Source organism: Lissotriton helveticus, chromosome 6 (genome assembly GCF_964261635.1).
Source record: "Lissotriton helveticus chromosome 6, aLisHel1.1, whole genome shotgun sequence".
NCBI classification, from domain to species: domain Eukaryota; kingdom Metazoa; phylum Chordata; class Amphibia; order Caudata; family Salamandridae; genus Lissotriton; species Lissotriton helveticus.
This window is the reverse complement of record NC_136067.1, coordinates 1221271697-1221294151: the sequence shown is the minus strand read 5'-3', so window position 1 is coordinate 1221294151 and position 22455 is coordinate 1221271697. Positions and strand designations below refer to the sequence as shown.

The 22455-nt window shown below is 45.1% G+C and overlaps 1 protein-coding gene across 1 annotated transcript in view; it reads left to right on the top strand.

Annotated features, from left to right (window-relative positions):
- Positions 1 to 22455, top strand: part of TPD52L1 (TPD52 like 1) — a 957427-nt gene that overhangs the window by 124340 nt on the left and 810632 nt on the right. The gene's annotated exons all lie outside the window — the stretch shown is intronic.

Sequence of the window (22455 nt, the reverse complement as noted above, 5' to 3'; positions counted from 1 at the left end):
ATTACCAGTCAAAGGCGAATTATGTGTCCGAAATAATGGTTCTGTACACGTAGGACATAGTGATTGTACTACTATTATCCAGTATAGTGACAGTGGGAAATCTATTTTTAAAGCTTCACGTCATTCTTATTTTGTTTGTGGTCAAACTGCATATGCTCGTCTGCCCCTCGATTGGGAGGGAACCTGTTACATTGCCTTCCTACTGCCACCTGTTTTCCTAGCCCCACCTGACTACCATAGGAATTCCTTCCTAGTACATACTAGACACAAGAGAAACCTCCCGATTGTCGATTATACTGAAACTGCTGCAGAGCAATTCATTGATATTGATAAAGGTGTGTTCCCTTATTTAGGTACAGTTGTAAATAGTAAGCTAATCCGTAGGTTAACAAGAACCCTTGAAGCTGTAGTAGATGAGACTGCCTCCGCTCTAGGTAACTTAACCGAAGAGCAATCCTTTATGAGAATTGTTGTGCTCCAGAATCGTCTCGTCCTTGACGTCATACTGGCCGATAGGGGCGGGGCCTGTAGAGTCATCGGATCTAGTTGTTGCATTTTTATTCCAAATAACGCGCCGTCTGTTTATTCAGCTATAACCAGACTTCATAAAATTGCCCATCTATTACACCAAGATCCAGGCACCTGGACATGGTCCGGTTGGTTCTGGAATATAATTTCCGCCTGGGGATGGAAAGTCCTGTCCTTTCTAGGTATCGCAGTAGCGATCATATTCAGCTGCTGCCTCTGTATACAATGTGGCCCTGCGATTTGCGGCATGTGTGCTACCTCTTGTATTCCTAGTCCCAAGCCCCGTTCTAAATCCCGTTCCAAGACAATTCGAGATGAACAAATGGTACTGTATGAAATGATAGATGGTATCATGAGTATTGATGTTTCCTGATGGAAACGTAGTGACAAGGAGGGAATGTGGAAAAGTAAATTTTGTCATGTTCTGTGTCCCTACGTGTCATCCATCATATGTTATGTGTGCATGACCAATATGCATATGTTATTCCCCATGTCCGATTAATGACGCAATTATAGTTGTGTCCTCCTCTAGTATGCCAGTTTCCAGTCCTCGTGAATACTACGAATACCAGGCCTATGTAAAGCTACGTTGCCACGTTTCTCAGTGTGCACGTTATTTCATTATAAAGTCCCCGTTTCCAGGCCTCAACAGGGCCCAGACATCAGATTCAGCTCCTGTCTCCTGAAGCCTCGCTGAGGAGTGATCCAGCCCCCACCTGTATCCTCGACCTTTCACTTACTTCCTGCCTCGCAGTGCCCGGTGCAGCTTGGCTCTGCCTCTGAGTCTGCCAAGATTATGTTATGATTCCAGTTATCAGTTTAGTCTTCCTTCTCTGCATTCCTAAGCTACTGAACTACATCAATAGTTTCCGTCATTGTCTAGCCTATGCGGCTCCATGTTAAGAGAAATACTGTATTTAATGGTCATTTAATATTCTTCATCACGCACTACAGGTAGAATAAATGCATGCTCCAGTCTTAAGAGTCAGTTAGCCTTTCCCCTCATGACTTCTAGTTTATATCAACATGTTCTCTAAACATCAGATACTAGATAGGGTTTAGGTACATGTCGCTCCGACCCTCCAGACTTTAGTCTCTGCTCCTAGCACAGAGTTCATAGCCCCCAGCTTCTCCTCGTAACACGTCATTGCCAGTTTGCGCGCACCATTAGGTTAGAGGTCCCGGCTCCTTAGGTAGCCCCCTCCTATGTTTCCGCCCATTCATGACATATTCTGTTACGTTTGCATCACATGTCTGAGTTACACCTTCTTTTTACTCTTATCTTTCGCGACTGCTACGCGTCACGCCTTCTGTTCCACCCACTGCTACGCCTACTGCAATGTAATGCTATGTGTTTGCGCTATGTATATATGCTCGTGTATTGTTATTAAAAGTTAGAGCGCGCTCATCCCAGCCCCAGCAGCTGCTGGGCCCTGTCATCCTATTCCTATGCAGGTTGTCCTGTTCCTGTCCTTATGCTGTATTAAACCTGCAAAACTCCTACTACCTCGAATCTTGACTCTTATTTATTGAGCTATCTGTTATGATATATGTCTAGTCAAAAATAGGGTATTATTTATTTATTTACCACAGGATTACAGAAATTGCTCTCATGCTTAAAAGAGTTTTGTGATGCATGTGGTTTTGAGATTAACACCTCAAAAAACCAAGTTCCTGATGATTAACCCTCACAAGTCTTATAGGGGTAGACCAACCCTCGGTGGTATTCCACTGGAAAGGGCAACTACCTTTGAATGTCTGGGAATTACCCTCACTGAATCTATGTTGTGGAAGCGCCAAGTGTTAAAATCCACTCTGAAATCTTTTCAATAGCTGGGGCTCTGAGAAAAGAACAGAGACTTTCCCATAGCAAACCAGTGGTGGCGCCTTGACAGATTTATGATACCAAAGCAGTGAGTGCTGCCATCTATGGTGCAGAGTTGTGGGGTTTCAACTGGATGGATGACCCTTATAGGGCTAAGCTCCTATGCCAAAGCCCTAGAAGAAGTGTTTTCCTTAGACAAGTAGAACATACTAAGGTGGCTAGAGAATTTAAAGCACTTGCTAGCCAAAATAGAGCTTGGGGATTTGTGGGAGAACAGGGACCTGGCATCATTCCCCACCAAAAATCAAGTAAAACTGCAGTTTTGAGGTTGTGTTTCCCTTCATGCTGGGTCGGTTACGTAGTGAACCCTTTGTAGATACTATTGAAATCCCTTTGGACAGCAAACAGTATATGCAGTTCAGATTTGCCACGCTTCCATTCAACGTAAACACTGGCTCATGGGGCATCACTAGTGTATTACCACAGTCCTGCCCTCTATGCAGTGCATTAACTGAATCACCAGCGCATGTCCAATTTGCTTGCCCTAGAGCAAAATGGCTCGCACCCCTATGCAAACAATACGGGAAATGCGATCACACTGAAGCCTGAGCATAATAAGATCCAATCCTAGACAAGTGATACTCTGTTCAGGTGCAAAGTTCCTGGGCCATATGTGGGGCATAAGGAGGAAATTGATGCAAAGAGGAGGAGGCTGATAACTATGCACTTTTCTACAATAAAAGTTTGAAAATTATGTAATGTAGCTTTTTGCCGGAAACACACATGCTTGTGTGGCTGGTTGTCCTAAGTACCGAGGTGTCAGAGTGGTTATGGCCAGTTGAGCCGCAATATTCTGGTTCGCGTGACATGAGGTGATCCCAATAGAGGGCCTATAGTATGTAAATACTGAATTCGTTTTAACCCCAGGCTGATGCTCAGGCCTTGTTCTTAACACTATACTTTTCATAGTTTTTACTTTTGGATGTATTTATTTGAGCAATGCAATTGATGAACTTGTTATGCACTTTACGTTTTACTCAATTTTGGAACCTGCAAACGCATGAGCAGATGTGTATACTGTACTTTTATGGTCACTTGACCGAATAAAGTTGATTGACTGACTGACTGATTACATAGATTTGATAGCATTAATTTGTTTTTCTATTTTATATATATTTTTTATTTTAATGCTTATAGTATTTTTTGTAAATGTTTTTGTATTTTTTTATTTTTAATACTGTATTTATAGTCTACATCAATACCTTTTTATATTCAATTATTTATATATGTATGGTTTTAATGTGTATTTATCTAGATTTGTTTATAAATATCTACATATAGTAACATAATTAATACAAATATTCATTTTACTTTATATTCATTTTATTGATTCAGGTTTATTACTATAAATATATATATATATATATATATATATACATATATTCATATTAACAAATGTAAAAGATTATGAAATATGTAAAGTAAATATTTTCATTTTTATATTATATATGTGAGAGGGATGAGTGGAATAAGAATCGAGGAGGTCTTATGCGTGGATCAGTCATGGCTTAATTTATTAAGGATCAACACAAGGCAAGTAAATAAAAAGTCAGGGTTCGGTGGTGATCTTCTTTCTTCTGGTCTCGTCTTTCCCTCCAGGTGAGCAGTGGTAGCGTCCCCGGGTACCGAGGGGAAAAAAAAGATGTTATAAGGTAAGTATTTATGTTCTTCTAACCACAGGTGGAAGAAAGGGGAAAAGGGCCGTCACCAAGGTCAAAATGGAAAGTATAACACCCAAGTGCACGTACTTGAGGGAAGTGTACAAATCATGATAGGAAGTCTTTAATGAAAATAATTCGCAGGAGCCTCTACCACCATAGGATCAGGTGACTCCCAGGTGACTGTGTTATATGTCTTCCTACAGTGGCTCTCCCATATAGAAATGAGGTGCTGAAATCCCCCTTGTTCACAAGCTAACTCTGGGCATGCCTTGCGCTCGGTCTACATAATGCGGGTCTTTTAAGCGTTCCAAAAAATTAAGCTCTCCCGTCTATGGCTCCCGCCCGAGTGTTCGCGTGTAATAATGCCCACCACCACCCAAACACACCAGAAAGGAAACCTCCCCACTTCATTCACCGTGGGCAAAGTTATCAAGACAATCTCTTCCTTTCCCCCTTCCCTTCCTACCCCTCTCCCCAGTTCTCGTACCGCGGGAGCCGTAACTCTCCAGACTTACGGCGGCGTGAAGGCGTCCTCCGGGGGTGTCCACCAGTCCTCTGTCCAGAGGTCGGGCTCCGCTTCCTTGTCCTCACGGCTGCTGGGGTCTGGTCCGTCAGTTGTCCGTTCCGCTGGATGAGGCGTTTCCTTTCCGTCCGTGGTGCTGCTCTCCTTCTTCGGCTCCTTTTCCTCCTCCCCACCGACATTTCCCGGCTTCCCTTTTTGAAGGGTTGGTCCCGCCTCTTGAGTCTCCTCTGATTGATCCCTCTCCACTCTGGGCCGTTCCTCTTCCTCCCCGGGTCGCTCCTCTTCCTGTGCACAAGAGGAGTCTGGGAGAGTTAACCCTTGATGCACTGGGGAAGACCTGTTTGCATATGTTCAGCACTCTAAATGGTCAAGGTCAGTACTTGTAACTGGGGTAAAAGCGGGTTTCTACTCACATCATACATATATTCATAGTAATACATGTATAAATATTTTAAAAGTATATAAAGTAAAATAAATATTTTATTTGGTACACTGTATATGTTTGTGTCTGATATATATATATATATATATACTCACACATTTATGTGTCTGTGTGTTTATAGAAGTACATATTTATTTATAGTACTAAACATTATGGAATTTCTTTAATTTACATTATATTAAATTTATATATTCGAAGATTTAACATTTATTACTTTAAACTCTATGTGAAAAAAATCGCTATTTTTGTTTATTTTTTAATGATACTAGCATCAGCAATGTGTTTTCCCCAATATTTTTGTACTTACCATTATAAGTAGAGTAGCATAATATTGTGGTAAAATGATATTGTTGACACAATATTTTGCAAATTATATTGTTTACCATGATATTGTGTCAGTCATCCAGCACCAGGGCATTTTTCATGGGTAAAAGCAAATATACAGTCAATGAGTGATAGAAGAGGCAGCTGGGTTATGCGAGGTCAAATGTATTGTTAGTGTATCTTGGTGTAATGCTCTTTACAGAAGATCATCTTCAAATTTTTTCCTAAATCAGAGTAGGATTGGTTTGTATAGATACTGGATACATGCATAGACGGAGAAGGCCTGTTGCTGTTCTTTACATTTCCTTAGCTCCATTCTTATAGTGTCCTGTCGGTGGGTATGCCAAGAGCTACCAGAGATGGTGAGTTTGTCAGCCAGATAGACGGGATTGCTGGACATGATGGCTTTGTAAGCAATGCAGCTGGTCTCAGAGGCAATGGAAGCCATTTGAATTCTATGAGGATGGGAGTGATATGAGAGATGCTATACTGCAAAGCATTTCTATGATACTGTATTGTGTATATGAGAATTTATAAGTATACCTTTCAAAGCCGTCGTGACACTTCAAACACTACAGCACATCAAGTAGAAGGCAAGGTGTCAAGTGATTCATCTGTCGTCCCTGTAAGTCAAAAAAGGTGTAGGCTTTTCAACACAAGTTTCGGTAGGTTGGTAGAGCTTATAGCTTCAAAGAGACCCCTGGCAGCCATCATATTACTGGAGACCCAAAATAGTAAATAGCAGTGCATATACATCCCAGTGGTTCCATGTTAGCAGCGTTGTGGTCACCTGAGAGTTTCTTGATATGCAATGTGTTTGGTACTTTACTCTCGTGGTATTCATGGTCATTGTTGATGCACAGTATGTCCACAGTTCCATGAACGTTTTTGCTTCTGCATATATCTTGATCATGGACATAAATTACTGTATGATCATTCAGTTTATAGTGTTATGTGTCGTGTGATGTGCCCATTGTCATTACGTCTGTTATAGCACACCAGAGCTACTTGTGGGGGGTTATTGGTTTTCACGTCATTGCTAAGTAGAGAAATGCTGCCTTTGGGACTTCTTTTGTGAAATGCCTCATCTATGCAGTAACACCGAGTTAATATCAACATTTCATGGAACCTTGCGTTATAGGAGGTGTGTGCACATGTGAGAGCAGGTGTTTTACATGTGTCTGTGACCTGCAAAATAGCCATATAGGTTAATGACAATAAGCGTTTGAGGGATTCTCAGGTGATTCTTTCAGGGACAATATGAAAATTGGTGCCGCAGCGCCTGTGCTTCTGTGTGTTGTTTGAGGGGCTGAGCACAACTACGGAAAAACGGGACCCTTAACTCTTCAGCGGGAGCTGTTTTGCATTGCCCTCATTGCTGCTAGTGGACCGAAGGCTTTGATTTGATTTGATATAGTTTTTATATAGCACGATAGCTACCCGCAGGCGTCCTAGCGCTTAGCAAAATACAGGTGCGTGAGGCAGTGTCGGATTATCTGCTGAAGAAAAAGGTTTTTAAGTGCAGAATGTTAGGTTCTGAGCAGATAGAGATTGGGAGGGAGTTCCAGAGCCTTGCCGCGTTTGTTGAGAACATTCTTCCTCCACTCCTTTCTCTTTTGAACCTGGGGTTGATGACTTGAAAGGTATGGGTCGAACTCAGCTGTCTGTTGGGGTGGTAAAGGGTGATCAGGGTGTGATTCAGGATTGCTCCTTTCCTCCAGTAGGCACGGTGGGCGATACACATGCTTTTAAAATTGATTCTATCCCTCACTGGAAGCCAGTGGAGAACTTTTAGTTCGGATTTCACAGATTGGCAGCGGGGAATGCGCAGGAGGGTACGGCAGCGCAATTTTGGATCACCTGGAGTTTTTTCAGGGTTGATTCGGGGGCTCCTAGATAAAGAGCATTCCCGAAGTCCAGCCGGGAGAGGATCAGGCCCTGGACCATGATCTGTCTGGCCTTGAAAGGGAGGAGCGGCAGGATTTTTCGGATGAGTCTTATAATGCCCATGCAGGTGGCAGATAATTTGGTTGCCTGGTAGCTGAAAGTTAGTGCGTTGTCTAACCAAATTCCTAGGCTCTTGATGGTGTTCTTGGCTGGAGGTGTCTGGCCTAGTGCTGGTGGCCACAGAGAGTCGATGGAATTCTGCGGGGAATTACCCAGTGCCATTAGCTCTGTTTTGTCGCCGTTCAGTTTCAAGTAGGACTGGCTCATCCAGGTACACACTGCTTCCATACAACCTCTTAGATCACTAGGATGAGAGGAGGGATGATTCAGGGTTACCACCAGTTGCGTGTCATCCGCATAGGACACGACTTGAACGCCGAAAAGGCGGACTATTTCAGCGAGGGGGCGCATGTATATGTTAAACAGTGTGGGGCTTAGGGACGAGCCCTGGGGAACCCCACAACTGAGTGGTTTACTGGGCGAGGTGATATTGCCCTCACAGACTCGGAATGAGCGCTCTGATAGGAATCATTGTAGCCAGGCTGCTGCTGTGGAAGTTATTCCTAGCTCTGAGATTCTGTGTAGCAAAATACCATGATTTACTGTGTCGAAGGCGGCACTGAGGTCCAATAAGATAATGGCCGCAGTGCCGCCCTGATCCACAATTGTTCTAGCTCCTTCCATTACCGCCAATAGCGCGGTTTCTGTTCCGTGCATGGGACGGAACCCAGTCTGTGATGTGTCCAGTAAGTTATTTACTTCCAGGAATTCTGTGAGAGATTGATTAACGTGTTTTTCTGCAATTTTGGTTATCCACGGCAGCAGGGAGATCGGGCGATAATTTCCTGGGTTCATCTGATCTAAGTTGGCTTTTTTCAGGAGAGCCCTGACTGTTGTCTGTTTCCACTTCGGGGGAACGAGGCCAGAAGATAGAGAGTTGTTAATCAGATTTAGGATGGTAGGTAGGATGGTGGGGGTGATTGTTCTGAGAAGCTGAGCTGGGGCTGGGTCACTGGGAGATCCAGACTTTACCTGGAGTATTATGGTTTCCAGGCTGGTAGGCTCCAGTGGTGGGAAGGTTTCCAGGGTGGTAGGAGGGGGTGGTCTGGTATCCTTCTGCTCTGTTTGGGGGTGAGGGGGTAGGGGAAAGGAGGAGTAGATCGTAGCTATTTTGTTGTAAAAGTATTCGGCCTGTTCATTGCAGCGAGTTTAAGCATTTAGAGGGTCTGGTGACTTGTCGGGAAGTTTGAGCAGGCTTTTCGCGATATGAAATATCTCCCTGGGTTTAGATGCTGCTTCATTTATTTTATTTTCATAGAAGATTGCTTGAGCTTTTTTTATGTCGTTTTTATAGAGTTTTATGGCAGCCCGATATTCATCTTTGCTGGTTTGTGAATAATCAATGCGCCATTTCCGTTCTAATTTTTTCCATTCTTTCTTGAGAAGGCGCAGGTCCTGTGAGTACCACGGTGCATTTTTTGGTCTCTGTTTGAGTTTGATGTTTTTGAATGGGATAATGGAATCTAGGGAAGTGGTGATCCATTTATTGAGGTTGTCATTACTGACAATCGGGTCGGGGTTGTTTTCTGGGACAGAGGTTTCCAATGTGGATGCCCACAGGTTGGGATTAAGTTGTTACCATTTGCGGTCTCTCCTGGGAGCGGGGGGGGTTAGGGGCGTGCACCTAATGGTGCCCAGGTGAATGGGATCAGAAAGTGGTCCGTCCATGGGAGGGGGATGGGTGGAGTAACTGTGAGATGGATACAGTTACTAAAGATTGGGTCCAGTAGGTGGCCTTTATAGTGGGTGGATTGCAGTACTCGCTGGGAGAGTTCTAGTGCCTCCAGATTATTGCAAAGTTCGGCGGCTGCCGAGTCCTGGGGGGTCATCTATGTGAACATTAAGGTCGCCTAATAAGGTGTAATTTGGTGAGGTACAAACTCCACTAGCTACCGCCGGTGCGAGGTGGTTTATAAAGTTGGTCGGGGTACCGGGTGGCCGATAAATGAGAGTCCCTGAGAAGTTACATGTGGGGGAGAAGTCCAGCAAAAATGTGAGGTGTTCGCAGCTGGATAGGGTAGTGGGAGAGGTGCGGCAGGTGTAACAATCCTTGTAAATGACAGCTATGCCGCTGCCTTTTCCTGACAGACGATCAGCCCGAAGTGTTTGATATCCTGCAGGGAGTGCTTGAATGACATCGGGGTCGGAGTCTGTTTGTAGCCATGTCTCCGTGAGAAATATGGCATTGGGTACTTTGTCAGAGATCAGCAGAGACATCTCCGCGGCATGTTTAGGGAGAGACCTACAGTTCACCAGGAACATATGATATGGGGGGGGGGTTTGTTGGGCAACTTTGATACGTACAGTGTTGGCAGTTGAAGAGTTTTGTGGTAGGGTCCCAGGATGTGAGGCAGTGGTCATTGGTGGGGCCTCGGAGTTGATGTAAGGTGCTGGAGGAGTAGTGGATGGAAATATTTTGACCAGCGGTCGTGGCCCCTGGTCCCGGGCTGTCGCGGACGCTGTGCCCGTCCGCTGCGCCTCCTGGGAAAGGGCACCATTATGTAGTGGCGAGGGCGTGAGGGTGGGAGGGGCCAAGCACTGGTCTGTGTGCTCGTGTTCCTCACCCAAGATGGCGGGCCCGGAAATGCTAATGCTGTAGGTGAGCCGAAGGCTCAATCGAGTTCTCGAGGGGGGGGCATGATCCGCTCTCATTCATCGGCGATCTCAATTGTAAGTAGCAATTGCAATAACAGTTTTAAAATGTGCAGTTTCCCAAAAGAATTCGATCTTTCAGTGCGCGTTTAAAAACAAATGTAAGCTTTCCAATCAAGCGGCAAAGTTTTAAACAAGTCCCGGCTTCCGCCTCAAGACTAAAACAAACAACACACCACACTCACTCGTATTCAGTGGGGGTGTGGAGTTTAAGGTTCTTTTGTAGTGGCGAGGGCGTGAGGGTGGGAGGGGCCAAGCACTGGTCTGTGTGCTCGTGTTCCTCACCCAAGATGGCGGGCCCGGAAATGCTAATGCGCTAGGTGAGCCGAAGGCTCAATCGAGTTCTCGAGGGGGGGGGGTGGATCCGCTCTCATTCAGCGGAGATCTCAATTGTAAGTAGCAATTGCAATAACAGTTTTAAAATGTGCAGTTTCCCAAAAGAATTCGATCTTTCAGTGCGCGTTTATAAACAAATGTAAGCTTTCCAATCAAGCGGCAAAGTTTTAAACAAGTCCCGGTTTCCGCCTCAAGACTAAAACAAACAACACACCACACTCACTCGTATTCAGTGGGGGTGTGGAGTTTAAGGTTCTTTTGTAGTGGCGAGGGCGTGAGGGTTGGAGGGGCCAAGCACTGGTCTGTGTGCTCGTGTTCCTCACCCAAGATGGCGGGTCCGGAAATGCTAATGCGGTAGGTGAGCCGAAGGCTCAATCGAGTTCTCGGGGGGGGGGGGGGCAGGATCCGCTCTCATTCAGCGGCGATCTCAATTGTAAGTAGCAATTGCAATAACAGTTTTAAAATGTGCAGTTTCCCAAAAGAATTCGATCTTTTAGTGCGCGTTTAAAAACAAATGTAAGCTTTTCAATCAAGCGGCAAAGTTTTAAACAAGTCCCGGCTTCCGCCTCAAGACTAAAACAAACAACACACCACACTCACTCGTATTCAGTGGGGGTGTGGAGTTTAAGGTTCTTTTGTAGTGGCGAGGGCGTGAGGGTGGGTGGGGCCAAGCACTGGTCTGTGTGCTCGTGTTCCTCACCCAAGATGGCGGGCCCGGAAATGCTAATGCGGTAGGTGAGCCGAAGGCTCAATCGAGTTCTCGAGGGGGGGGGGTGAGGGGGGGCAGGATCCGCTCTCATTCAGCGGCGATCTCAATTGTAAGTAGCAATTGCAATAACCGTTTTAAAATGTGCAGTTTCCCAAAAGAATTCGATCTTTCAGTGCGCGTTTAAAAACAAATGTAAGCTTTCCAATCAAGCGGCAAAGTTTTAAACAAGTCCCGGCTTCCGCCTCAAGACTAAAACAAATAACACACCACACTCACTCGTATTCACCTCATTGCTGCTAGTGGACCGGAGGCTTGACACCGCACTCCCGAGACGCCCTAATCACAAGCCAGGACTCAAAGTCCCAGAAGGCTCCGGGCTCATCGCACCTGGTCCGGGGACAACCACCGCTCACAGCATCGGGGCACAAACTCAACTGTGTAATTCTGCTGCGCCGGAGCGTCCCGGGAGAAGCCCGGGACAAGGGCGGGACCGTCTGTGACCGTCAGGGGCCGAAGGGGGCCGGGCCGGGCCACCCCTCTAAGCTCTCCCTTATCAGACTATCTAACTGCTGGGCGAGCTCTAATATGGCACCTTGTATTAATGCCATTTAATATTATGCAGTCGAAGTGATTTTTTAACACTTGCTGTTTTATTAGATATTTTTCTTTGGGCCACCTTGTCATAACTTCATATTGTTCCTGCATCTGGTTTAATTGTGTATTTTAAGTATTTTATTTACCCCCATTTGGTTGTAAGTGGCATTTAGTAGCAGTATGGGTAAAGTTGATAAGACGACTGCTCCTCGCCCCATGATTCGGCAATTAGCTGCATCAACCCAACCCCTTCCTAGCCTTACGGCTATTGATAACATGCTTAAAAAAACGATAGGGGCTGTGGCTAATGCAATAGAAAACACCGAAAGGCGCCTTTCAATCACCCCTGCAATGCCCTCTTCCACCCTCTTGGAAGACTGTTCTGTAGCCACAGCTTTCCCTGTTGACTTTATATCTTCCCTTATGCCTTCATTCTCAGACCTACCTTGTGCCCAGATTGAGTCTGACTTGAATTTTGTAGCGGAGATTGCTCAATCTCCATCTTCTTCTGTCCTGGCACCTCCTAAGGAGCATTTATGCCGTGCCAGACCCAAGAAGCCAAAAAAAACTGGTAAACCAACTAAGACACCAGTATCTATTTCTGCTCGTGGTGATTGTGATCCTGGTCCCCCTCTCTGGGCTACCCACCTTTTGGCCGACCTCCAGGCACATATGGAACTGGTGATCAACACTCATTTTAAATCTCTATCTTCTAAGATTGATAGACTGGTTTCATTGATAAATAGCAAAGGCCCGGGGTAAGTACAGCCAGCCACTGCTCTGGGGAGTACTACCTCGGCAGCTGCTTCATCACTAATCCAGGTAGCTGCGAAGGGTCAACCTACGGGTGATAGTCTCGGCCCTAATTTCTCTACTTCTGCTCCGATTCCCCCTAACACGCTGATTTCTACACTAGCCACAAACGGCCCAGGCCCCATTGGTTGCCCTATCAAATCTCCAGCTGTTCCTGGATCTAAAGCCCTGGAACTGTCACGGTATACAAAGGTAGCAGGGTCTTTACAGTGCCCGTCTAGGAATAACAACGTGCTGGGCTCTTCTAAACCCCCTCCCCTTCCCCAGCTTCCTCCGGCATCCTCGCCATATGTGGTGGTGCTCACAGGTGTTCCTCCCCTCTCTAGTGATCTAGGGGAATCCTTTCCGGAATTGAAGAACAAAGTTATTTTCTGGTTAAGTAGGCCCAGACCCCTAATGGGTGTTGGGCAGGGGGAAATCCTGTTCGCACGTAGAGTTAGTTGGCTGGGGACGAGACCGAAGGATATTAGTGGTGACTGTGATTGTAAATTTTCAGGATCCAAGGGTTGTGGGACAAGTATTACGCAATGGAGCGTTTTCCCATGTGGATACCATTAATACTGCCCATTAGGGGTATTTTTACTCACAACCTTCTGTTATAGGTAGGCCCGAACCATTTCACCCCTTTCCTGCAGGATGTGACTATGAATTTAACATTCCAGTGGGTAACAGATTTTCTGCATTAAGTTACATAGATTGACCACCACCAACATTGTGTCCAGCAGGAACTGTTTTGTTTGAATTGGCAAGCAAGGGTGTGAGGAACTCTAGCAGAGAGGAGGGTTCTCCTGGCCAGACAGCTTGTTTGAACGGGGTAAATATAAATACACCTCCTTCCTCCACTAATCACTAATCGTGGTCTAGCCAGTTTTGTAGAGGAAGTGGGTAGCCCCCTACATTCAGATTCTTCTTGTCTTATCGAGCCCCAATCGTTGGCAGACTCTCCGGAACATTTTCTATCTCATTTGCCACTTATTGGATCCTGGAACGTAGCAGGGTTGGAAACGAAGCTGTCAAACCCGGAGTGGGGAGAGCGGATGGACTCCTACGATTTATGTGTCTTTCAAGAGACTTGGTTGCTGACCCCTCCAGTTAGGGAAGGCTATGCGTCCTTTCATGTCCCAGCAGTCCAGGGTTTGAGGGGCAGACCATCGGGAGGGCTATGTACCTGGGTTGCTGTCCACTTGGGATGCTCAGTAAAGGTCATAGATTCTCACTACCCGGACATCCTTTGTGTGCTATTGAATTTTACACATGGCACATCGATAACAGTGTTCAATATTTACTTGCGCCCCCATCCGCTCCAGCTGGGCCTATCAACTCTGGAAGCCTTGGAGGCCCTTTTTCAATCTCTTCCCCCGTTGGCTCATAAAATCATCGGTGCAGACCTCAACTGTCATTTTGAACCACTTTCGGGGATCCCCTCTATATCCTCGGATGAGGACGAAAGTTGGTTGATCCCGGACTGCACCATGTACCCTGAAAAGCGCCTACTACCATTGGCCCTTGCGATCAATAAGATGTTTTTTTTATACTCACTAAGGGCTTGCAATGGTAGATTGGCCCCAGATGTTCCAGGTACTAGCACTTTTAATAGACCAGGGGGAAGCACGACAATAGACTATATATTGGTGAATGTAGAGTTTTGGGCCTGCCTTAGAGCTTTTTCTGTGATGCCAAGGGTTGACAGTGATCACAATTTACTGTCATTAGAATTATTAGCCCCCCTGGGCTGTCACGCTGAACTTGGGTGTGTGGAGACTGCCATCGATCCTAATTTAGTTTTAGCAGCAGGAGGGAGACGTGTTAGATGGGAGAGGATTGCGTTGGTGCCCGACAAGCTGGCAAAACTTTACCAACTTGTTGTAAGCTCTTTTATAGAGGTTTATAACCTCTTGGGTTCCCCCAGTGATCTTCCTCATCCCTACTCCCAGGGGCTGCAGTGCATTCATATTAAGCTTTTTGGCTCCCTGGCCAGTTATTTCTATTCTAGTGATCCCAAGTGTCGTAGGATAAAAAAGTGAGATCACTGGTTTAACAAAACATGAGGACACGCAAAGAGGTGCCTGATCAGGGAGGTAAAATCGGGCACAATCTCCAGTATTAGAAAGGCGAGGGAGACGTACAAATGCCTGACCAAGGAGGCTAGGTCTGAGTGGGAAGCCGCAAGGTGAGATAACATCAGGGCGGCACTGGGAGCCCGAGATTTCAGGTCATTCTGGAACCTTGTGCGAGTTGGGTCGGCCGAGGGGAAGTCTGCCATTATCCCTAACCTCAGTGAAGATGTTTGGCTAGACCATTTCAAGCCCCTTTATTCACTTGGCCATAGTGATCACCATAGAGAGGCCGTAAGCCAAACTTGCTTCACAGAACTGGCTCTTCTGGAGGCCTCGGTCCCAGTCTGCCCACCTTGCTCTATCCATGAAGTGCAGGTGGCCCTTGGAAGCTTGAAGTTAGGGAAAGCCCCGGGCCTTGACAGGATCCCTGGTGACCTCTACTGCAGTGAACAAAAGGTATGGGCCCCCTACATTTGTGTCTATTTTAACGCCATCCTCCAGGGCCTGGAGATCCCTGGCACCTGGTTGGGAGCCGAAATAATGCCCATCCACAAGAAAGCCTCCCCCCTCGACCCGGCTAACTACCGCCCCATAAGTTTGATCGATGTCCTCCAGAAATGTTTTGCCCGCCTGTTGCTATCAAGGTTGCAGAGTTGGATGGATAAACAACACATCCTAACCTCCCTTCAGGCGGGCTTTCGTACGAAGGTTTCCACCATAGACCAACTGTTTAGATTACAGTTGATCTACTGGAAGACGGTCACCATTGGGGCGGGTAGTTTGTTCTTGATCTTTGTGGACCTTAGGTCCGCATTTGACCTGGTACACAGGGACAAGCTTTGGGCACTACTGCTGGAGATGGGCGCTCCAGCCTATCTGTGCCACTTACTCAAACGCGTGCACCAAGGCACATACGCAAGGGTAAGGTATGGGAGGAGAGGGGAGTTGTCGGCCCCCTTTCCGGTCGAAAGGGGAGTAAGGCAGGGGTGTGTCTTGGCTCCTACCCTCTTCTCCCTTTTCCTTAATGGGCTAATAGATCATCTCTCGGGGCAAAAGATCTGGACTCTCCCAGTCTAGCAGGGCGAAAGATACCTGCCCTAATGTTTGCTGACATTACCCTCCTGGTGTCAAAATCGTCAGGGGGTATACAGCGCACACTAGAGGCATTTTGTTCTTTTTGCCGACTGAGAAATTTGGAGATTAATATCTCCAAAACAAAGTTTATGGTCTATAATAACAAATCGGCTAACTGCCCCCGCCCACATATGAATGGAACGGTGTTGGACCGAGTGTCTACCTTCGAGTATTTGGGGGTCACACTCAATGATAAGATGGACTGGGGGTCTCGCAAGGCTAGGGCCAACCTAAAGCTGGCCCAATCATCAGGTGGTATTTTAAAGGTTTTTAATGACACCTCATTGAAATTGATCAGCCCGCCCCACGAGATTTATAAGGCTCAGGCAAGAGGGGGCACTCTATATGGCGTAGAGCTATGGGCCCATACTAGCGCTGCCCCCCTGACGCTAACGGAAAACAGCTTTATTAGGCGCCTGCTCCGTTTGCCTGTGAGCTCTCCCCTGATTCCACTGCGGTTGGACCTGGGCCTGGTACCTATTCAGGAGATCGTAGCAAATCGCCCTCTCCTGTATTGGAGACGTCTCTGGGCGACTCCTGAGCTTTCGAGCTATAGGGAGGATCTGAGAGACATACTGCAGAGGGGGACCTCAGGGAAAATACCTTGGCTGAATTATATTAAGCACCTCTGCCATGCCCTAGGTAGAGGAGATCTGTGGTTGTCTCCCCAAGACACCTGTCCATTGCTCTCCAAGAAACTACTGAATGTGGCCTTAAGGAGTCACCAATCGGAGTCTACAACAAGCAATCTCTCCATGGGCAGGTTGACTGACACTTTTCTGAATATTAAGGCCCATCCTCTTTTTGAAGTCTTCCTGGATGATATCCAGCCTCCCTTGGCTAAGAAACTCCAGCTGAGTGTGGCGAATGAATTACCCACTGCCCTGAAGAAATTGCCGACCATTTCTGACAGGCAATGAAACATGTTGGCTTCTTATAATACAAAACGAAGCACAACGGCAAGGTTTTGGTTTTAATGGGAGTAGGTACCCAGCATGGAATAAAGTTGTTCAATCAGCTAGGGCTATCTAACTTCACTTTTAACATAGAGGATCTCACTGAGTAGCAGTGTTGATACCAAGGGGGTAGATGCACAGGAGTGCTATAGGGATACACACCTTTAAGTTGATTGGGATTTTCTTTACATATATTGTTTCCTATCTTCTTGTTGTTTTGTTTTCTGGTGGGAAGGAGCCAATGATGAGAAAAGGAACACACTGACGAGAACCGGTCAGCAGTTCCCTGGTGGTTGCTCCCGTGAGGTTGCTACCCACCTTCCACACATTTTTCTTTGATCTTTTCTGATTATTTTTCGGATGTGATCCGATGTACTTTCTTTTGCACGGGGTTGCATGAGGTTTGACTGACAGTAGACACTACAGATGTAGACGCTGACACACAGATAATTTGCGAGGATGTTTTAATGATAGGCACACCTTGTTGTAACTTTTTCCAGTGGGTGATAGGTTATGTGTAACCACACCAACGAGTCAACAAAGGATGTTGTAGAAAGAATAGCCTATGGAGTCAAGGACCAGGTTGTTGTGATTATAAGAAACTTTTTACCCAGTTTAGCCACGGCTCATTGCCACTGAGGGCTGTAACACACAAATGGCGGAATGCCCCCCAACTTCGAGCACTTGCCCGGGGTGTTCGAGCTGCAGAGAGACAGATCTGCACGTTCTGCTCTTCTGCCCCTCCTACGCCAGGGCAAGGGAGAAATGGATTTTGCAGCTATGTAGGGCTAGGGGCTTTAGGGACTACAGAGAGGTTTTTAGGATTCTTAAATATGATACCACCCCCCTGATAGTGTTCGCCACAGTCAGATTTCTTCAGTCTATGTGGTATACAAGATGTGCAATACTAAAGTTGGAAGCTCATACTCTGCTCTAATGGTTACCCTCTGGGGGTGTCACACTGCTTTTATAAAATTTTTATACATTGACATTCTGGTGTTTTAACTGATGTTTTTAACATTTGTAGGAACTGTTTATATGAGATTTTTAACATACTTAAATTTAGTATCATTAGTTCTAAATTGTTATTTCGATGTGTATTCTGTGTATGGCCTTTTTTTGGTATGTTTACCGAAATAAAGTTCTTTGACTGACTGACTGACAATATGAAAATGTACTTATAGACATGTAGGATTTTCAGCTCAGAAAACATGGTTTCACACTGTGTCATTGTCTGTCTGCTGTGATCATTCATAAAAAAAGTTACTTGTAGGGGCAAGATGAATAATAACCTGCAGAATATTGACTGCTAACATTATGTTGACGCAAGCATACACAAAAAATATAGATTTACTATTTATAACTCTTCCACTTTCCTTGATGATGGAATGGTACTCAATATTGTGGAGATGATACAAGTGCAGGTAAATATATAAAAACTCAATATTTTGATAGATCATCATAAACGATGGAGGTTGAGGTCCACAGTGAAACAGAACCTCTGCAAATAGTCCTAGTCTGTGCACATATTCAGTGATTATAAGGGAGGGATATTTCAGCCAAATGAAACCAGTGAGGGATATTTTTAGCACATTTGCCAACCCCTTCTTACCAGCAACATGAGAACGTGTGTCAGTGGTGCATCCATATCTAATTTGTAGTGCTTCGCATGTTCTCTGTTTCTATAACGGCCAACACACAGAGGGCACCTATGTCTGTGACGTGTGGGGCTGTGTGGTTTGTTTAACCACAGTGTGTCCGATTCACCAAGGTATTTGCGTGTAGTAAAGTTATGAGTGCGGAGTCTCCACACTCGTGATGGAGTCCGCGCCCTCAGAACGGAATCTCCGCACTGCACTTCTCAGTGCGGAGATTCCCCCCTTGTGCGGAGAGTCTACCTAGAGTGCGGAGAATCCGCTATGAGTGCGCAGACTCCGCTATGAGTGCAGAGTCTCCGCACCCTCAACTTCACTACACATAAGTACATTTGTTAATCGGGCCCTGAGTGCAGGTTGGTGGAGAGTTAGCAGTTTCTTTTTTTCAAGTGTGCATACATTCTTACAGATTTGTGTTATTAAATGTGATGCACATTTATATGATTTGCACCATTTCTGCTTGTCTCTGTATCTACATATTTTGGATTATCTCTGATTTCCATTCACTGTTGTCAAAACTTTGCTGTTGTTTGTTTTTGTCATGGGTGACGTTCTTAGGCAAGTGTTTATTGAAGTGTATGCAAGAAAAATAAATGTGGTTTTGGCTCTATTTAGATTTCAGTGTCTTGTTATATTAAAGTGTAGTATTCCTGATTACTACATAAAGTAACACAGGAGTTTGTATTTCTGTTTCAGATGTGACTCCCTGCGTGGGTATTTTTATGTAAAAATGTGTAATATGGGTTGCATCCCTTTCACACAGTCGATTACTGTGCAATTGACTTGCACCTACTTGTTTACGCGCTTTGAATGTCTGCACATTTTGGCGACTGCACAATTGTTTGGGATTTAGTTCAACGTCTAGGTTTGCAAATCGAATCTATTATAGAGCAAAACACTGGTTAGACCATTCAAATGTGATAAACAGAATACATTTGCTGGCCACTGATTGCATAAGTCCCTCCCTCCCTTCCTTCCTCTTGTTCTTTCCCTCAAACCATGCCTTTTACATTCCCTCCCCCAAACTCATAATTTGTATTCTACTTCACACCCTCCCCTTCTCTCTTGCTTCTTGGTTATTAAAATGTGTCAAGCCAGAAGGCGAATGCTTCATGTATCTACTGGTTACATTTCCATTTTTCATTTCATTACCACGTGAGGTCTTGCATTTTGTCTGTAAATCCCCTCAATAAATAAATATATACATATAAAGCCCTTCCTTCCTATGTTTACACCCCTTGACTGAGGCAGCTCAAACTGATTTACATAATAATAATATTTCTGAATAGTTTCTTGCCATTACGCGGTTAATTTAAGCCATTGCAAGATTAAATATTATAAAAATAAATAAATAAAAATACATATTCGATATCAACACCATGCGTCAGTTTACAATATCAACTGCAACAAGTATAAGTAATGAGAATTAAAGGCGACAAACAAATAGTTAAAATGCTTATAAAGCATTGAAGCGCATACAAGCACATCAACAGTGCGTGTCTACCCCATGCAACAGTTGGTTCGTTAAACAGCTTGAAAACCGACTAGAATACACCCATGGGCTCATGATAAATGCAACTTCAAAGCAAACATATAAGATACCTTTGAGATGCCACCCGTGGGCTTTATTCAGCAGTGGGTAGCCTGCGGGATCATGTAATGAAATAGTGCTGCCTACCTGGGGAAATGTACTTGTTAAAGACAATAAAGTGCATGTAAGATCTAATCTTCAAGGAATAACTGCCTTCTGCTGCAGTGAGGAAAGAGAATGTGCAAAGACACACGGGGCTCAATAAGATGCGAATCCCCAGACTAGCAGGAGAGTGGCTAGGAGTGGTGCAAGGCCTGGCAAGCACTGTTGGTGTTCAGACTTTCCCTCCCTTCTACAACCTCTTTGATATGTACGGGACCACATGGGTATATGGGAGGTGAGACCCAGAAAGTAAATTGTGTGTCGAAAATGGGCAAAGACCGCAGGGGAGAACAGGAAGGGCGATGTGCATAGACTCAGTACGATATAGATTCAAATTTTTAGTAGAGCCCATTCCCACTTTTTCATCGCTTATTTGCTTTATACGTAGTGAGTCACATGGGTTGGAGGTAAACAGATTACACAAAAATGGCCTTTATGGGTCTCCAATAGAGCGGAACAGTGCACGGAAAAATCAAGGGATCTTAGCAAGCCCGAGCGATCTGTCTTGTGCTGCTATTTTTCCTTCCACCCTTTTGAGGAACTTCACTAGGCAGCAGTTCAACTTCAGGTCTCCTGGGGCGAAGCAGGTCAGCACGACCTGCCAAAGTTCCTCTTTGGGTGAAAGATGATTTTAGTAGTAGTCTATGTTCAACCATTAGCTCCTTACAAGAACATATCAGGTATGGTATGTCTCCTTTGCTATCATCATATAGACAGCAGCTGCTCAAGCCTGGGTTTTGCTGCCAAGGAGGTCGATGTAACCGCAATGGAAGCACACCTAGGCAGTATTTCAGAAACTTCTCGTTGACGATGTTTGTGTACCTAGTGTGAAAGTATGGTTGGAGAGCTGCTGTTCTATAGTTGTTCAGATCAAACCAAGCAGGAGCTCTTCCTGCTAAGACCGCCGTATCCTCATTCACTTAGAGAGATTTAATGGCTTTTCTGACCAATTTTTTTTAAAGCATGGATGATTAGTAGGGGTTTTACAAAGGTGGGTTAACCCGGTTACCACTAGCGAGTCGCTGAGATATTCTCGAGCAGCTGAAGTGTCCCTGTTCTGCAGCTCCTTCCACAGGTGTAAATTCAGAGTGTTGGGGGGCGCCTTCCAAATTTTGTTCCAACAATTTATGTAGGAGCCCCTTCCCAGTTGGCAAGCATCTGTTTCTAGAGACTAAACTCCAGCATGATCTGTGCTGGGGATGTGTATTTAGGGAGATTAAAAATCATTTGATGAGTTATAATATGCCATAGTATGTAACAACTTTGCTTAGGCTAATAGAAGGAATGGCATCAGCATTGGACCAGATAGTTTCCTCTTTAGGTTTTTGAAGGCTATGGCCGGTGTGTAGCCTTTTCTTTTCATTGCCTCTTTCTGGGGGATCAAATGACTCATTTTTGTCAATGCTGACTCCCAAGTATTAGTATTCATCCACTGGATCAAGGCGCTTCCTGTCCAAGTGCTAGCTCTGGGACCTTCTCCTTGCGTAGTTGATTGATGTAGGTTTAGTTTTTTCTCAATTGATGGTCAGGCTATTTTTAAAAAAAAAATATTCCTGCGTGATGTTAAGCAGGTGCTGCAGCCCCGCCGGGGTGTGACTTAAGACAAAGTCGTCAGCAGATAAGAGACTGGGGTGAACCATGCCTCCTGGTTTTGGAGCGTAGGAGTTAAAGATGTTTAGCTTTGGTGTTAAATCTGCCAGGATGAAATGGAACAGATGGGCGCAAGCACACACCCCTGCTTCAAGCCGTTGGTTGTTTTAATTTGTCTGGAGAGGTGTGTTACAGAGCTGTTTGACGTGCATCGACGTATCCATGTGCAGGGGTATGGGTAAGTTCAATAGGGGAGATATTCCAATTCACCAGTTTGCACCATAGTTTGCCCCGATCAACATGATCAAAACCTGACCAGTAGTCCATAAGGCACAAGTACAAAGGCAGATTTGTCAATTTTGCTGTGCCAATCAGTAGGGATGGGGCCAAAATGTTATTTGTAGTTTCAGTTTGTTTGGAAAAACGTGTCTGATTTGGTGGGATTATGGTATTGTCAGAAACACAAATTATTAATTCTTCAAGAAGTGCACCAGCAAAGTGTTTCTGTATAGGTGAGTAGAAGTAGCACTGCTTGAAATTAATATAAAGTAAAGGAATCTGAAGGAGTGTAGACTACAGTGACACTGCTAACAGAACTGGGTAGGTAGGAGTAACCGACAGGAAGGAAATATTTGTGACAGACCGCAGTGGTACACTGAAACATGAATGACCCAGACCCCAGCTAACAATGCTCTCTCTGTGAGTAGGTGATTTTACTCTAAGCTTAGGTAAGATTTACTCCTGAAGTTCCAGGAGTAAGATGTGTAACTATGTCTTACTCCTGAAAACAAATTCCAGGTAATGCTTTGTGATTCAGGACTGAATATTCAGGCATAGCTCCCAACTAAAACACGAGTAAGACAGAGCTACTCATAGAAGAAGGTTTTTGAACAGGA